Source organism: Octodon degus, unplaced genomic scaffold (assembly GCF_000260255.1).
Source record: "Octodon degus isolate 3935 unplaced genomic scaffold, OctDeg1.0 scaffold00109, whole genome shotgun sequence".
NCBI lineage: Eukaryota > Metazoa > Chordata > Mammalia > Rodentia > Octodontidae > Octodon > Octodon degus.
The window spans coordinates 3,486,408-3,504,145 of NW_004524685.1; the positions used below are offsets into that span (position 1 = coordinate 3,486,408).

Consider the following 17,738-nt stretch of genomic DNA (forward strand, 5'->3'; position numbering starts at 1 on the left):
GCAAGGGATCATGGTGTTGCAGCTGTTCAGTATTTAATGGTGTCTGCATGTTCTGCAGAGCCATCTGCAAATCAGGCCCAAGTCTCCTTTTCCTCTGCCAGCTGATTCTAGAGAACTCCCCATGTGGCCATAGGTGCAGGCTGTACAAAAGTCAGCAGTGTTATGTAGGTCTGTTAACTCTTTTCTTTATTTGACTTTCTGCATGTGATTCTACTGGTATTAAAAAAAGATCTGTAACTATATTTATCATTACTTTTATAATTTTATATTCTCAGTTATTCATATTTTTCTTCTTTTGGCTCCAAGAATTGAACTCATCGCATTATGATTCCTAGGCAGTTATTCATATTGTAGAAGGATAGGAACCACAAGAAGAATGACAGAAAGGCTGGATGAAATCAGCCACAGGGGTCTCAGATGTTCTGTCTGTCTGAGCCCTGAACTGAGCATGAACAGCATATTTATTGAGAAGTTTAGAAAGTATGAATCATTGGTTGATGTACAAGAAGCCTTCTAAATCATGAGATCCTACCCTGTCACACAATACAGTTATCCTAAAACTTCAAAGTACAGAAGATTTCCTCCTCTGCTCTCTTAAGACAATTCAAAGAAAAAAATTAGGATTATTCTGATTGGACACCTTGCTGCCAGGTGAACATCCTCTTCTTTGTTTTCCCTGAACTTTGTCCTCAGAGATTTTATCATGAATCGTACAGCCTGTTCATATCCTTCAAAACAAATTTTCCTTTGTACAAGTGGTGACACAAAATGGAATTTTTGTCTATTCTTGACCTTCTGTCTATAATCTAGCTTTAGAACTAATATTTGTGTCATAAAATTTTAACACATTATTTAATATACCATTTAAAATTATATCCCTTTATCCCAGAAATAACATGTGATGGATTCAGTGTATTTTCATTTCCTTCTTTCTCATTTCTCTTCCAGATTTTCTAATGGCATAATTTCTGCATTCTTAGGACCTACAGTGTTTTGGTTCTTATATGTCATTCAAAGCACAATTTTGAGTATTGCTTACATATGAATATGCATTCATATCATGTATCAAATCATTTATCATTGAATTTATGGGAATAATTTGTAAACATTCAGCTGTATATCTTCATTAAGTAAAATTAAGCAAAGATATCAGGAAATTATAAACTCAATAAAATAAGATTGAACTGAAATCCAATGATTTGAAAAGAAAGATGGACAAAAACATTTTTCTGGCAATAATCCGTTGCATTTGGCCTTTCTTGTTCTCTTTCCAGCATGAAAAAAATCCACCAAGAAATCAAAAGACAGATATACAGTGTCATCAGATCCATGTTAAATCCACATATGGTTTAGGAATATTTGAGACCTAGCCATACGTAAGCGAAAGCAGATGTTTAGCTTCTTTTTTAGTAGACAATATCACTATTATTAACTCTGTTAGTTGATATTAAAAGTACTCTCAGTTATGTCCATGAGCAAATTCCAGTATAAATGAACATAGTGGCCCAAAATTGTCATCTACTTCTCCTTGCAGATCTTAAGAACTCCAGAGACAATCCTTAGCTATCTAGAGAGTCCAGTCACTTAACTCTTGTCCCTTGGAGCCTCTGTAGCTGGTCTGACCTATAGAGGTATGAACCATGGGCCTCTAAATGTTGGTTGAGCGCTAGTACTAGCCTTAATTTTTATTGATTCTTTAACAAGTAAGTCATGGGTTTAGTGTTATCTTTCTATATTGGCATATGTTATCTTACCTTTCTTAGTTTTCAAAATGTGAGTAATTATATCTTTGCAGCCAGTTCCAAAAATTCCAAATCATTTGAATGTAAAGATTAAATAAAACGTTCAGGAGTTTTCATGTTTTAAGGTATACAAAATTAAATCAATAGGAAGATGGCATTATTTAATTTTGAGTGGTCATAAGCAGAGGGGATGAGATTCTAAAAAAGTACTTGTATCAGCAAGAGAAACCAGTGAAAGAGAACATATGATATGATTGTAAACAGTGGGCTTGTCTTTATTCAGCTTAAAACTGTGAAGCGCTACATGTTCAAGACCCCATTAATTATATATCACAGTTGGCCAGAATATCTTGACATTTGGTCCAAACACCTGACCTAAAGAGAATATCAATGTCAACCACATTCTTGGATTTGCTTTTTTGAATAACATCAACAGCAGCTGTGCCTGCCATATTTAAATGCTTTAAAACCTAGTAAATAGGAATAGGGGGGCTAACAAACTATTACTAAATGAAGCATTTGATAAAGGACAAACAGTTGAAAAGATTTTTAAATGGAATGGTGATTAAACGCTTTTGAATAGATTTTTTTTTCTTTTTTAGTCCTGTGAGTTTTGATAGTTTGAATTTAATCAGTGTCTCTTTGAAATGTTGACTCTGATTTTCAAAAACACCTAGATTATTTTTGTTCAAACAAAATAGGTCTAACATTCAGGTGAAACTTTTCTATTGCACTGGGTTTGATCTACCATGACTGGGCTCACCCACCACATTTCTGAGAAAATGTCCTCTAGTGCACAATTCACTGTTCCCCTATTAAAATACTCTGAACCCATTCTTTAGCATCAGACTTACGCTGTACAAATATTAAATTAGACATTAAAAATAGAAACTAGAAGTCTTTTAGAATCTTTTTCATCTACATTTCAGATAATTCATGGGGTAGAGACAGGAGGACAAAATTTTTTTAGTTTCCAAGATCCTTAAGACCTATTGATCCAGTCCCCAGAAAATTCCTTACACCACACCTGAAGGTGACACAGACAATTTTGACTTAGTATTAAGTCATTCATTTTTTGTGATTACATTATTAATAAGAGTATATGTGTTCCATTAAATTTATTACAATGAGTTAATCCAAATACTTAGGATTTGAAGAATATTATTATTACTTATAATAATAATTATTAATTGTTATATTATAACAATTTTATAAAATACAATTACTCTATTTCATGAATCAGTGAAATCTCAAAAAATTACTGAGATCTATATATAAAGCTTATGTTCTTAATCATTATTCCCTCAAATTCTTTTATCTAAGCACGCTATCTCTTTTATTAATTTTGGCTTTGTAATATTGTAGCATGGCAGAACTTATTACTTCAAAAAATTTAAGAACCATAAAGATTTAAGTAAATACATATGGACTGTGTGGACATTTGGAGAACAAATGTTGACTTTTAGATTTCTTTTGTTGGTATTGAAGAATTCTTCTGATACAAATATCTACACACACACACACACACACACACACACACACTCCTCCATTTAAACTGGCCTAAAGTCAAAGTTGAACCCTCCCAACATCCTGTGGATGATGATGTTTCACAAACATCTATTTGATACACACACATGTGAAACTCAATAATAACTAACATGAAAAATGTACAAAAAGAACAACCCAAACTTGTGCTGATTCCAGCAGTTATTTATTGCCATTTCATCAAACCATACTCACTCCTCTTAGAAATGAAATTGATTCTTTGGGTAGAGAGAATTTGAAAAACCTGGATTTGAATATCAGCAATCAGAGGATTGGCGTATTCACAATTTGCTCACATTTCATGCAGAGGTGGTTATTTGCCTCTGGATAAGGTTATTTCTATTGTATTGAGAGTGACTTGAGTTGAAAAATGAATGTGGGTTTTAATTACTTATTTAATTTGAAAGGAACATAAATTAGTGATATGGCTGGGGAGATAGCTCAGTGGTCTTAGCGCCTGCCTGGCAAGTGAAAGACCCAAGCTCTGCAGTCACCACCAGCCTACTGTCCCAGAGTCGCGAGGGGACCAGCCACACACCTCCTCCTTTTCGCTGCCGGTCGTCTGCATCCTCGGACTTGTCCCTGCACTGTTCAAACATGGTGGATTACTATGAAGTTGTAGGAGTGCAGAGGTACGCCTCCCCCAGAACATCAAGAAAGCATACCAGAAACTGGCACTACAGTGGCACCCAGATAAAAATCCTGAGAATAAAGAAGAAACTGAATGAAAATTCAAACAAGTGGCTGAGGCATATGAGGTGTTATCAGATGCTAAAAAAAGGGACATCTATGATAAATATGGCAAAGAAGGATTAAATGGTGGTGGAGAAGGTGAACATCACTTTGACAGTCCATTTGAGTTTGGGTTCACATTCCAGAACCCAGAAGATGTCTTCAGGGAATTTTTTGGTGGAAGGGATCCATTTTCCTTTGACTTCTTTGGTAATGAAGACCCATTTGAAGACATTTTTGTAAACAGAAGGGGTCCCTGAGGAAGCAGAAGCCGTGGTACAGGCTCTTTTTTCTCCACCTTCAATGGATTTCCATCCTTTGGAGGTAGATTTTCCTCATATGATACAGGATTTACCTCATTTGGATCCCTAAGTCATGGGGGCCTCACTTCACTTTTGTCCACATCATTTGGCAGCAGTGGGATCGGTAACTTCAAATCTATATCAACTTCTACTAAAATAATTAATGGTAGAAAAATCACCACAAAGAGAATTGTCGAGAATGGCCAAGAAAGAGTAGAAGTTGAAGAAGATGGACTGTTAAAGTCCTTAAAAATAACTGGTAAAGGAGCAGCTGCTGTACTTGGATAACAAGTAATTGAACGTATGCATTTAACAGAAATGTGAAACTATAACAAGCACCATTTGAGAATTAACAGGAACATTTTTTAAAAATATTTCACATGCACTCAACTTTCAGTATAACTGCACCTAATCTAAAGTATTTATAAACAGCTCATCAGAGCCCCTCTTTGTCATCGACTTTTGAGTTTATTGTTGGGACCACACAGTAGGACCATTTTTTGTCTTTGAAGTTGTTGTAATCTCTGTATGCACGTTGCTTTTTTATTAAATGTGATCCAAGATAAGCCTAGACGCTTGAGTAGTACGAGGACAAGATTGTACTCTAGCACCAGCGTGGATCTGCTTTCCATTGTGTTTGAAACATGAGCCAAGTAGTGTCTGCCTGCTGGGAGGTGAACACTGCCAGGATGGGTCCTCCACAGAAGCAGTTTCTATTTTTTTCAGTATTTAGTAATGAAAGCTATGCATTAATGGTAATACCCTTCTGGTTCAATACAAACTTATGGATGTTTTCTAGTTGTGCATGGATGCTGGCAACTTAGTATAGTTTTGACAATTGTTTAAATGTGTAATGTTAAGCTTAGGTTTATAAAAGCTGGTAAACTGGCTCTCTGTCACTTGCTTAAAAAAAGAAAGAAAGAAAGAAAGAAAGAAAGAAAGAAAGAAAGGAAACATAAATGTGAAAAAAAAGACCCAAGTTCTACCCTCAGTACTGTGTGACATGCTGGCCATGGAATCAGGCGTGGTGGTGCATGCCTGTAATCCCAGCACTGGGGAGGCTGAGCCAAGCATGGTGGTACATGCCTGTAATCCTAGCACTGAGGGGGGACCGAGACAGAAGGATCATTATAAGTGTGAACTGCATAGTGAGAACCAGTAACAAATAAACAAACAAATAACTAAAATAAATAGTGATAGAATTTTAAAATTTGAAAAATTTATAGAATTTATTCTTACATGAGATCTTTTTGGTCTGAAATAAAATTTCTTACAGGTGTTTAATTTGATTTGATTTACTATGCATGTCCAGTTCAATATAGACATCTATTAAGGTTTGCTGGTCATGGGTACATATTGTTGTTGCCTAAAGCTAAGCATGTGTAAAAATGTGTTTAATAAACTATGTCAGGGCCAGGGATATAAATCAGAGGTATAGTGCGTACCTGGCAAGTGCAAGGTCCTGAGTTCAATCCTGGGTGCCAAAAAAAAAACCTATGTCAGCTTTATGCCATATGATTTCTCCTTGTAGTGATACGAGAGATGTTTCTGCCTCATTAGCATGTGTATATTAAATGTCAGGCCAAATGCTTTGTATGGATAGGGAGATCCTCGGCTTCTCTAATGGCTTAAATATCATTGTGTTTCAGTGGGTGCTTTCTGTGATACAATGTTCGATAGTATTTTTGTTGTTCATTTGAGAGCAAAATCTATCTCACCTTCATATCTAATTGGAAATATAAGGAGTTATCTCATTTAAAAAAGTAAGTAGGTAGCAATTTGATTTGAAACTGTCTCATTGCTATTTGTTTATTAATAAAATTATGAAAAAAAATAAATAGGAATACCAGAATTCCTATACATTTTTTAAAACTCATATATAGTATTATTAAGTCTTAGGCAAGCATATGACTATATACACCAAAAGCAATATATAAAATGAAGGTTTTTGCTGCAGTTGTTAAAAGAGTGGACTAAAAGATTTAACCCGATAAATTACCAATTTATTCCATTTCCCTGCTCCCATTCTCTTATCAGTAGACCAAGAAGTACAGAGAATTAAGAGGTAAAAATAGTAGGAGAATCTCCGCCTGACTCTAGCATTTGAGCACATTGTGGAGATTCCTTTGATGCAATGCCGCATGGAGCAACGTAGGTCAGGGGATGACCTACGCATTCATTGTCTTCTTGTATGTTTAAAAAAGATTCACATTTCAATTCTGTCTTCTCTTAGATGGTATCTTATCTATATGATTAAAAAAAAGCTATCAAATATAAGTTTTATTTCAGTAGTTCTCAGTCAAGGAGCAGACTGCTCTTATAAAGATCTTTCAGATAACGTAGCCACGTAACCTAGGTCAAGTTAATGTCTGAAACTTTGGCTGCTCATCTCTAAAATGGAGTTGCTCCTTCACAAGGTTGCCATGGGGATTAAATGACATTGTATATCAACAGCATCAACAGTACCCAGAGTAGAGTATGTGTTCACTGTATCTTCTAGTTCTTAGAAAAATTTGAACAGTAGAAATTGTTACTGTACACAGAGGGTCTTCAGAAATCTTGCAGCCTGAGGGCACTTATGAGAGTTCTCATTTCCACCATAAAAATCAAAATCTGAGAGTTCATAAAGGGGCCCTCACTTGTGCAGCACTCCATGCTCTTCTGAGCTAGCTTGTCTTTCACCAGCTCTCGATCCAGCACGTTAGATAATTGCTTCAGAACTTGGACATGCTTCCATTATTTTATGAAAAGAATTTTGAGTGTTGGAATATCAACTGTTCTTTTTTGGGTTTCCCTGTAATTTGGTTTCTAATTTGTTCACAGCTTTTTTTTTTCCAAATAGGTGCCTTGGCTCTACTACAAATTCTTTGGAAATAAAGAAATGGAGGGCATATCTGTAGTGGATTTGTTAAAATGAGCAGCTTTTTATGTTCAATGCAAAAGGAATTCCTTTGTTATCACAGGCCTTCATTCATAAAAGTTATTCTCCAGGAATCATTTATCAAATAGCATTATTTAATGCTAGAAATCTAACTTTGAAATTTTTCTTTCAAATGACTGCATTTATAAATATAAAAAGATAACATATAAAAAGAAGTATCGCCTGAGCAATCCTTTCAAATCCTTCAGTAAGATAGGGCTTGTTCTTTTGGTTTATCACGTTTTTTGTTTGTGCATTTAAATAATAATAAATAGGCTGTTGTTGAAGGAGTTTTGTTGTTGGCTTTATTTTACTTTGCCTTCATGAAATTATGACCTTTAATCAAAGTTATCATCAGATAAAAGTTTTATTTTTAACTCGCAATGAAAGAACAAGTACCAATTACAGTAGGTTGCAGCAATTTAGTAGACTAAATTAAAAGTATGCTGGATTATTGACTCACTTGGAAATTTTTCTAGACTATATGATTTGCTTAAACAAAGTCATTAGCTCCCTGTTTTCAAAGTAAATAACCTCCACATGTAAATTAAACTGAGCAACTGTGTGTGATTACAAAGTAAGTATAAATAGAATTTTGATGTGTACTAACAAACGCAAGCTTTGGTTAATACATGATGCCTTTTCATTTGGTAGTTGGAAATTGATACCTGGCTGGAGTTATAAATATTGGAATAAACATCTTAATAGCAGAGCACATTGAACATGAAATCTACTTAGGCTCTGCAACACAACTGAATCTTGCATCACTATCCAGATCAACATTCGCCCTTGTTGTTGCTTGTTGTGCTACCAAAAAAGAAGCAACTGCGGCACAGCGGCCACCTTCAGGAATAAGCCAAAGAGTGTGGCACTTTGGTGGCAGCAAGAGGCAGTTCCTGTGTAGTTGCTGCTTGGCCCAGGAAGTACAGGCCTGATGTGATATATCAAATGCATGTCAGTGACAAAAGATGAGCTGTGTGCTGCGTGAAAAGAATTTATATCAAAGTCCCTTCCAAGAACAAAATTGTTCTAATGGGTGCTAGGCCTCTGATTTCAGTCTAACATCCTTTAGCCTTTCCCCTTCCTCTTCCACTTCCTCCTTTCTTCTGTCTCTGTCTCTGTCTCTCTGTCTCTGTCTCTGTCTCTCTCTCGCTCGCTCTCTCTCTTTCTCTCTCTCTCTGTCTCTTCTCTCCCACTCCTTCTTTCCCTCCCTCCTCTTCAAAGAAAGATATTTTAAAACTATGTCTGGAATCTGTGCTTACCACAGTACCCAGAGGGAGACTAGCTAAAGAGCCCAGCCTACAGAAGGTATGAGCCCAGTGCCAGGCACATGGAGGTACTCAACAATAGTAGCAGCTATATCATGGGACAAAAGGCCAGCTGAAGAAGAATGTCTTTAGAACTGGTGTCAGCCTAAGGGTTTCCAATTCATGTATGGATTAGTTTTGCTAACTGAATTCTCAAGAGAAGTGAAATCTTGTTTGCCTGGATTTTATGATCAGGTCTATCAAAAATGACAGAGCCAGGGAGATAGCTCAGTAGAATAAGCACTTGCTTGGCAAGTGCAAGGTCCTGAGTTCAATCCTCTGCAGCACAAAAACAAAAACAAACAAGCAAACAAAAAAATCTTCCTGTATCTGAAACATTCTTTTGGGCCAGGGAGATGGCTCAGTAGAATAAGCGCTTCCCTGGAAAGCGCAAGGGCCTGAGTTCAATCCCTGGTTTAAAAAAAAGAAAAAATGACAGCTCTTCACCTGCCTGCTTCAGTCTCTTTAGTATTTGTTAACACTCCCCACCTCTGCATCATGCTGCTCCATCTGTTTTCTGTAGTTTCCTCTCTCTACTACTTCACTATTCAGCCTGCTCTCTGTTCCCACTTCACTGTCCTTGCCTGCGTTTTACTAGCTGTCAAATCCTTATCTCCCTTCTTATTTTCATAGCAGTTGTCATAGCAAATGCTGCTCCAGCTTGAAACTCAGTCTCGGCATTCACGGCAGCTCTGGCTCCCCCTCCGCAGGCTCTTCTCAAGCATCCTGTTCCTCATCCTGACACCTAGATGCCTGTGCTCAGCTGTCTCCTCATTCTGTACTTTCACTTAATTCTCTGTCTTTTTTCCAAAGCCTCCATTACCCACTGCTAAGGTACAAGCCTGGGTCTTTGGCAAAGAGAATGTCAAGTTTTTGTATCCAACATTTTAGGAAATGCCTGTACTTGGGCTGGGGAGATGGCTCAGTAGAATAAGTGCTTCCCTGGAAATGCCTGTACTTGATCTATGAGGGGCAACTCAAGCTTGTGAGATCAAGGAGGAATTCATAATCTCTTTCAAACTTGCTCCGCAAGACTGTTTTGCTTAAGTCAAAATTTTGTAGCTTTCCCTTTTGCCACATGACATGTTGTGAGTAACTTCATTAAAACCCGCATCACCCTGTATTGTAATTGTCTTTTCTTATCTGTCTTCCTCACAAAGACTGTTATTATATTACCCAAATATTTAACATACTTCCTGTCACAGAAAAAGTAATTAAAAGATCTTAGCATACAGGAATGCTACATAATGTTCCAAACTAGTGGGTTGTGTTCTATTTAAATCAAGACACTGTAGCACTCATTTGAAGTATGAAGGCATCCTTCACTTTAATAACTGAATTACTGTTGCAGCTCTTTCCATAAGTAATGGATTTCCCTGCCTTTAGTGCTGTTGGATGTTAAACATTAGACAATCTTTTTTTAAAAGTATAAACTTTAAGTTTAGTGTCCACTAAAATGCACTGAAGGTAAGTTAATACATATATACACTTATCACTCCAAGGGCCAGCCCTGCCAAATAGCTCAGCAGATTAAAGCACCCGCAAGCAGGTGTAGGGGCCGGGGGTTAGATCGCTGGTCCTGCCATGCTGGCCCCATCCCTGGGATGAGGTGAGACAATGATTGAGACTGGGAATGGTGCCAAGCGCCTGTAATCCCAGTGCTTGGGAAGCTGTCAACAGGAGAATCACTATGAGTCTGATCTACTAAAAACTCTTCCTCCAAATATTTTCCCCCTCTCCCTTTATGGTTCCACTTTATAGAACTAGCCCCTGCTTTCTGTCTGTACAAATTAGCTTTTTCCATTTAAGGATACCTTATTCAATGAATCAAATAATATGCTTCAATTTATATCAGGCTTTCTTGGCTCAAACTGTTTCTTTTTGCAATTCATCCACATGGTTGCATGTATCAATGGTTCATCCTATTGTCTGCTGAGTGACACTCCTTTGTAGGGATATAACATAACTTTGTCATTCACCTGTTTTTTTAATGGGTAATAGATTTTATTTTATTTTTAAAAAAATTTATTGAGAAACAAATAGCAATGAGACAGTTTCAAAACTGATTAGTAGGACAGTTTCAATAGTTAACACATTGCATATTGTTGTCTTCTTACGGGTTATTCATAGTACAAGATGCAGACATGATATCCTGTCCACAAACACTATTAGAACAAATCTTTCTATTCATTGACTTTAGAGAAAGTAGCTGTATATCTATCCTATTTTGAATATACAGATACAAAATGGTCCTTCATTTGTATCCCCCTTTTTTGTTTAGCTTTGTCAGAGAAGGGTATTCCATTGTCATTTAAATATTGTAGGTGTGTGAATTCAGCAAAATAATTCAATTAGTCAAGTAGTCCATAATAGTAGTGGGCTATCCATAGGACTGGCAATGTCAGAAGTTGTTGACTTGAGTCTTTTACAGCTCAGCATATTAATATGGCTTTACTTTTTATACTTTGTTTTTATACTTTTCTGTTGGATGGTTAAGACCAAGATAAAGCAAAACCTGTATAATAAGAAATATAACTTTTGTATCTGCCAAGATCAGTCAAATCCCCTCAGGATTTATCCTGAAACCCTGTACTTGATTTTATCAGTTTTTAAAATTTTAGCTTATAGCAATATTTCATTGAGATTTAATCTGAATTTTCATTGTGATTATGTAGAAGATGGCCTTTTATTATGACACTTGATATTAATTGCTTATAATTAACTTAGTATTGTGTGAGACATTACTTAATCAACAAGATAACCATTAACTACAGTATAATCCTTTCTAGTACAGTTGCAGTATTTTAGCTTTGGAATTGAAAGTGAGTTTAAATATTACTGCTACTTATAATACCTGTAACCCAGCATTGCTTTCTGGGTTTTAAAATGATAATCATTGATCTCCTAACACAGAAACTAGCAGAAGAAGCTCAAGAATAGTAAGCAGTTCTTAGGAACATAATTTTACCTGTACTCATACTTACAACGAAAGGATGTGAGCTGAGAAATTGTACCACCTGAGTAAAAAACAAATCAATGTGAATCCAAATAAAAATACTAAGTTCTGGGCTGAAGATGTAACTCAGCAGCATAAGTGCCTTCCTGGAAAGCACAAGGTCCCAAGTTCAGTCCCTGGTACCAAGTGCCACTGGCGTCTAAAAGTATGCATCAGGCAATTATTTTCAGAATTCATTGGTGAATGAATTGCATACTTTTATAAAGACCACAGAACAATTTTATAATGATCACAAGAAATCCCAGTCAAATGAATTAGAAAATTAGTTGTGAAAAAATACAGCCCAAGAATTTCTGTGCATTTTTGGAATTCACGTTGACTAGACACTGTCTCTTGGGTGACAAGGAGTTTGGTGCCTCCAAACATCTCACAGTGGGATTCTATCACACCTTCAAGCAGTGCTATTATGATCTTGAAAAAAGAGTGGCTTGGCCTGTCACCACGCTCCACTACTCTAAATTACTTTTTCTAAGCCAAAATTATGATTGCTTTTTCATGTTCATTTATTTGATCTTAAAGATTAAAATATAAAATTACTTACAAAAATAATTTCTTGTCTAGACCATCACTTCTGGAATATAAACTTCACAAGAGCTAGTGTGTATCCTATCTGGTTCATAGCTGTATCTCTGACACCCGATACCTTTGTCAGGTGCTGAGGCCACAGATATGTACAGGTATCCAATAACTGTCTGATGAATGATCAATCAATAAATCAATGCCAGCAGCAATTAATGTCAAATATATCTGTGATAAGAAAAAAAAAACATGATGTATTAGAGAGGTGGCAAGTTGTTAATGTAAGGGCTGTAAGTGTCAAAATATTGTGACATTTACTTAATACTCCACTGTTGAGTTATAATTCACTTCCCATGTTTCATTGAATCCCCCATCACCTTCTGAGATCAATAGTATTATCATTCCCAATTTATGAATGTCAAGACTTAAAGCCTGGAGAGTCTAAGAGCAAACACTGGTTAATGACTGAGCTCAGACAGACAGATTCCAGACCACTGGAAAGGCTCTTGGAGGAATTTGAACTCTATCCTGTGAGTAATGTCGGGACCTCAGAGATTTTGCACAAGGAAGTGATAAGAGCAGATTTCTGCTGATTTGTGGGTTAGGGAGATCATGGTGTGGGTGGTAGTGACAAACGAGAAGTCAAGTAGTTTAGTGAACAGGGTTTATCAAAAGATATACTACCGGCAAGAAATCAAGGCAGCAGATTCAACTAGGGCAAGGGTGGTCAGACATAAAAAGTTCTTTAGGGAGGAGATAAAACTTAGGGAACAACTGGTTGTGGGTGTAAAGGAAGGGAGGACCTGAGGATGAGTCAGGGCATGAATGTGTGGCTCAGCCGTCTGGTATCTTGTATCCTTCACGTACTCCCACTCCAGTGTTTATCCTGGGATTCCCAAAGCCAAGGTCCTTGTGTCTACTATTCTTGCATGACCCGGGAAGGCTTGAGAGACAGGAGCCCTCAGTGATGGCTGGGATCATGCTGCATCATGCATGTGAAGCACTAGACATGGACACAAATTAGGGACAAATGGCTTCTTCCCTTCACAGTCCTGTCTTGTACACTTAATAATGTTGTCACCGAATTTTGCTATCTCTACATTTCAAGTCTTATTCCCTCCAGTGAAAATATGGCAAAAATTAGGGTTTTGCTCTGTGTGTGTGTGTGTGTGTGTGTGTGTGTGTGTGTGTGTCTGTGTCTGTGTTGTTTGTTTTATGTTCAAAGAGTTTTATTGGTAGATCTTCTAAAAATTGCATTAAGGAATTATGTGTTCAACCAGTTTACTGTTCCTCAAGCACTTAGTGTACATTCTTCTTTATAGAGCAGACTTGGAGAAGGAGCTGAGCCTTTGCAAAGTCAGAGTTGTGGTGCGCTGAGCCATGCACTCCTGGGAACTCTGTGGCTAGCAGTCGAAGCTCCTCCTACTACTCTGGGGTAGGTGGTAGTGACAAATGAGAAGTCACGTAGTTTAGTGAACAGGGATTATCAAAAGATATACTACTAGCAAGAAATCAAGGCAGCAGATTCAACTAGGACAAGAGTGGTCAGATGTAAAAGGTTCATTAGCGAGGAGATAAAACTTAGGGAACAACAGGTTGTGGGTGTAAAGGAAGGGAGCGGGCTTCCTGCTACTCTTCCCGGGGAGCGATGCCCTGTTGTCCTGGAGCCTTGCTTAAAAGATACTTCTGAAGCTTTGCTCAGCCCCGGAGTTGTTTCAGGTTCCTTTTGTATGCTTTTTCTTCTTTACTGACCCATAGTATTTGTGAAGCACAGTACAATAGTTTGATACACATATGCAATGTATAAGGATTAAATAAAAATTATTAGTGTTTTCATCACCTCAAGCATGAATCATTACTGTATTGGGAAAGTTTGGAGTCTGCTAGTTATTTTGTAATATAACATAAATTATTAGAGCCTATGGTGATCTTATTATTTATAGAACACTAGAACTAATTATTCCCATATATCTATCTTGGTGCCCTTTTTCTAACCTCTTACTATCCCCTTTGCCTGTATTCAGTCTAGTTTCTAGTAATCACTATTTTCCTTCTATAAAATTGGTTTTATTTTTGTTTTCACAAACGAATGAGAACATGCAGTATTTGCTTTTCTGTGCCTTGCTTGACACAATTAATAATTTAACCCTAATTGTGGTTGAATAATATCCCATTATATATATATATATATAATTTGTAATATTTTATTATCACTTAACTTTTTGATAGACACCTTGGTAGATTCTATACCAGATATTTGAAAAGTATTTCAATAAACAGGAGTAAAATGTCTGTTTGACACAATAGTTTCGTTTGCTCTGGTTGTATTCTCGAAAGTGGTAATGCTGGGTGAAATGGTAGGTCTAATTTTAATTTTTTAAGGAAACTCCATATTGTTTTCCATAGGGATCACATTAATGTACATTCCAGGCAACACTATAAACCAATGCTCCTCTCTCCAAATTGCCCAGGTTCTGAGCTATGAATCAAAGCAGTTTCCTATTAGCAAACTAGACCATCATCCTACAGATAACTTGCAATACAAATTCTGGGCAAGAAGAACCTGAAGTTGAGCTCTTCTCTAAGTTGTTTTGTGTCTCCAGCCAATTAGATGACTGAAAGAAAATGCCAACCATCATATAACAGTTCCTAAGAAACCTCCCAGTTTAATGAAAGAGTATCTTCCTTACTAGGGGAGATGCAGTGTCATAAGTGAATGTTTTGCACTCCGTTGAATTAAAAAAAAAAAAAAAAGATTGGTCTTAAAACTGTTAATGACAGAACACATGGCATAAATTATAGCATAAATGCTAAACAACTCTGAAATTATAAACATTGCTTAGTCAAAACTTTTCTCTTAATGATGCCCTGATGTCGCTGGCATAGCCCGGTGATTTCAGCCAGTGTTATTTTACTTGAAAGAAGGAATTTCTTTTCCCAAAAAAAGTTTCTCTAAGAAAAGCTGTCTTCCTGGCCCACTTCATGAAACTTCTTGCTCAAATGCTGCGTGTCTTGTCTTGTCTTACCTGGGGCAGAGACCAAGCAGTAAGAGACAAGGGACAGGGTTAGGGTGGAGAGTTGTACAAAGAGAAGAAACTGCAGGCTTGATCCTGACCTACAAATGGGCAGGAGGCTGACTTAAGTGTGTGAGCACTGTGACTAATTCAAGACTGTCGGGGCTTTGAGCCAGCAAGCTTGGAGCCAGTGCAGAGTTAACAGTTAGTGCATAAAGTCTATCCACAGAGTTCTCTAGAACAGGGGCAGCAGAGAGGCATTTCTTTTTTTTATGTATGCACAATTTTATTTTGTTTTGAAGAGTGAAAGCAAAAGCAAGAGCAAAAAATCAGAAACAAAGAAACAGGGTAACACACAATAGTACATATGTTACAGATTTTCAAAATCAGAATAGCTGATTCACAATGGTTGATATATTATCTATTTTATCATCAAAGCTGTTGCTCAGATTAACAGATATAGTTATGTAAGATTGGACATATGATTGAATATTACACCTGCTTTCAAGAAATCTTAACATTTTTGTTCTTGTCTCTCTTTTTTCTTTTATTACCTTTAAAATTATTTTATAGAAAGTATAGTAATAATTGATATGACATTAGAAAAGGTACACATTTAGAAGATCAGGATGAGAGGTATTCAAGTAAGGTTTTTGTACTTCACATTGCTGTCCTCAATATAGTTGCTTAGTTCCCAGATATCAGCATACAGAGTTAGTCAATGTGAAAATTCTACACATTAACTGTTATTTTCAAAAACTGATAGAAATTCTTAGTACAACCACTTCAGTCATCCTGTATATATATTTGTATGTTTCTTCCCCCACTTTTTTGAATGTCTTTTCTCCTTTCTGTCCTCTTCATTGTTTAATCCTTAAATTCCATTTCTTTCCTATTTTCTTAAATAAAGACAATATTTATATCATTTATAGGTGGCTTTTGTTGAACACATATTCTATGCTAGGCACATAGTCCAATATTTTATGTCTATATTATCTTTTTAAATCCTAACAATTATTGCGATAGGTGCTATTATTGCTTCATTACAGTGGAAACTAGGGCTCAAAGAGATTAAACTTTGCCAAAGGACACATGGAGAGGATTGGAAGTCAGGATTCTAACCCAGGTCAGCCTGACTCAAAGCCCAAACAGTGAATTATAAACAGCTATGTCTGAGTGGGTGAATTAGATGCATGTGTATAAAAGTGTTTGGAAACAAGAATACTATAGAAGTGCTAGTTAGGGCTCTGGAGTCTGAAGAGCAGACATACTCCACCTGTTAACAACTGAATGCTAGATTTGACCAAATGATACTTGTACTCCCATCTTTCACATAATATTGCAGATCCACGCTGAAGATGGAAGACAGGCTTGCTCATCTTTTGTCATCATTTGAGAACCTCTTTTTCTGAGGTCATCTGTAAGCAGGTATACCCCTTTCCTTGTGTCTGATTTGGCTACAGCCTCTTTATCATAAGCATTTTTTTTGGCATGTTGATCCCAGATTACATTTTTTTCCCTAGCATGTAAATAAAGCTATTGCTCAAGTAGTACAAGTGTCTGAAGGAACTAGGCCCTATCTCTCTTCTGGGTGAAATCCAGATACTGTGGCATGTTTATCCCATATTCCCACTGTTGAAAGATGTGCCATTGACTATCCTTTAGTTAATGGAAGGGTAGCATCATATCTGTAAACAACAATCCTCTGTGATATGAAAAGAAGAATTTCAATGAAAAGTAATATTATTGATATAACTCCAGAACAAAATTGTTCCTTACCAAAAATGGGGAAGATGATTGATCAGGCCAGTGTACCCCTCAAGTTTGAGAGGTCCCCACCAAATGGCAATGCTTTGGTGAAGATGCTCCAGTAGTCTCTGAGTTTGTTCATATGATGGATTTCCCTGTGTTGCACTCTTTTAATAAATGTTCATTAAGCCTGTTCTCTGTGCCAGAGGCTGTGATGTTTGAGAGATAAATAATGTCTGACCTAGTAATATTATTCTGGGAATTGTAGCACATACAAACATCAAAGAATAGGGAATACAACACTAGAAATGTTTGAAAACAGTTCTAAGGAGATGCAGCAAAAGGATCTGCAAATGCATCTAAATCAGGGAAAGGAAGTGAAAGAGTATCATGTTTTTGTGTTAACCCAACAGCAGACTTCAGAGAAGTTGTTGGTAAACAGTTTTTGTTCCTAATATCTCACTCCTAACAGCAGACTAAAGCACTTCAAAAAGAATAGAGGTATTTTAAATGATTATGAAGCATTTTTCAAACTTTAAAATATAACATAATCAGATTTTAGTATTTAAAAATCCCTTCTATCTCTAGTTATGACTGTATGCTTTCCTGAATCCTTTTTGTACAAAAATCTCAATAAGAAGATAGAGGATAGATTCTCCTCTAGATTTAGGGAAAAGTTTTTACAATGCAAATGTTCTTGACATGTGAGTTTCTCTTGTGTCCATGTCACATTTTCAGCAGTTTCCAGAAGAGCAGTTCTGATAATGTTTCAACAGTCTTGACTGGTGCTGTTCAGAAGCATGATCACTGAAAAATGATACTTATAAGTAGTCATCAATGATTTATAATTAAGACATGTGACTTATTCCCCCTTTTTACTAGAACTTGAAAA

The 17,738-nt window shown here is 36.6% G+C and overlaps 1 pseudogene; it reads left to right on the plus strand.

Moving 5' to 3' along the window:
* The first annotated feature begins 3,884 nt into the window (after nt 1-3,884).
* LOC101590513 lies at nt 3,885-4,616 on the plus strand (annotated as a pseudogene).
* Nucleotides 4,617-17,738: the final 13,122 nt, after the last annotated feature.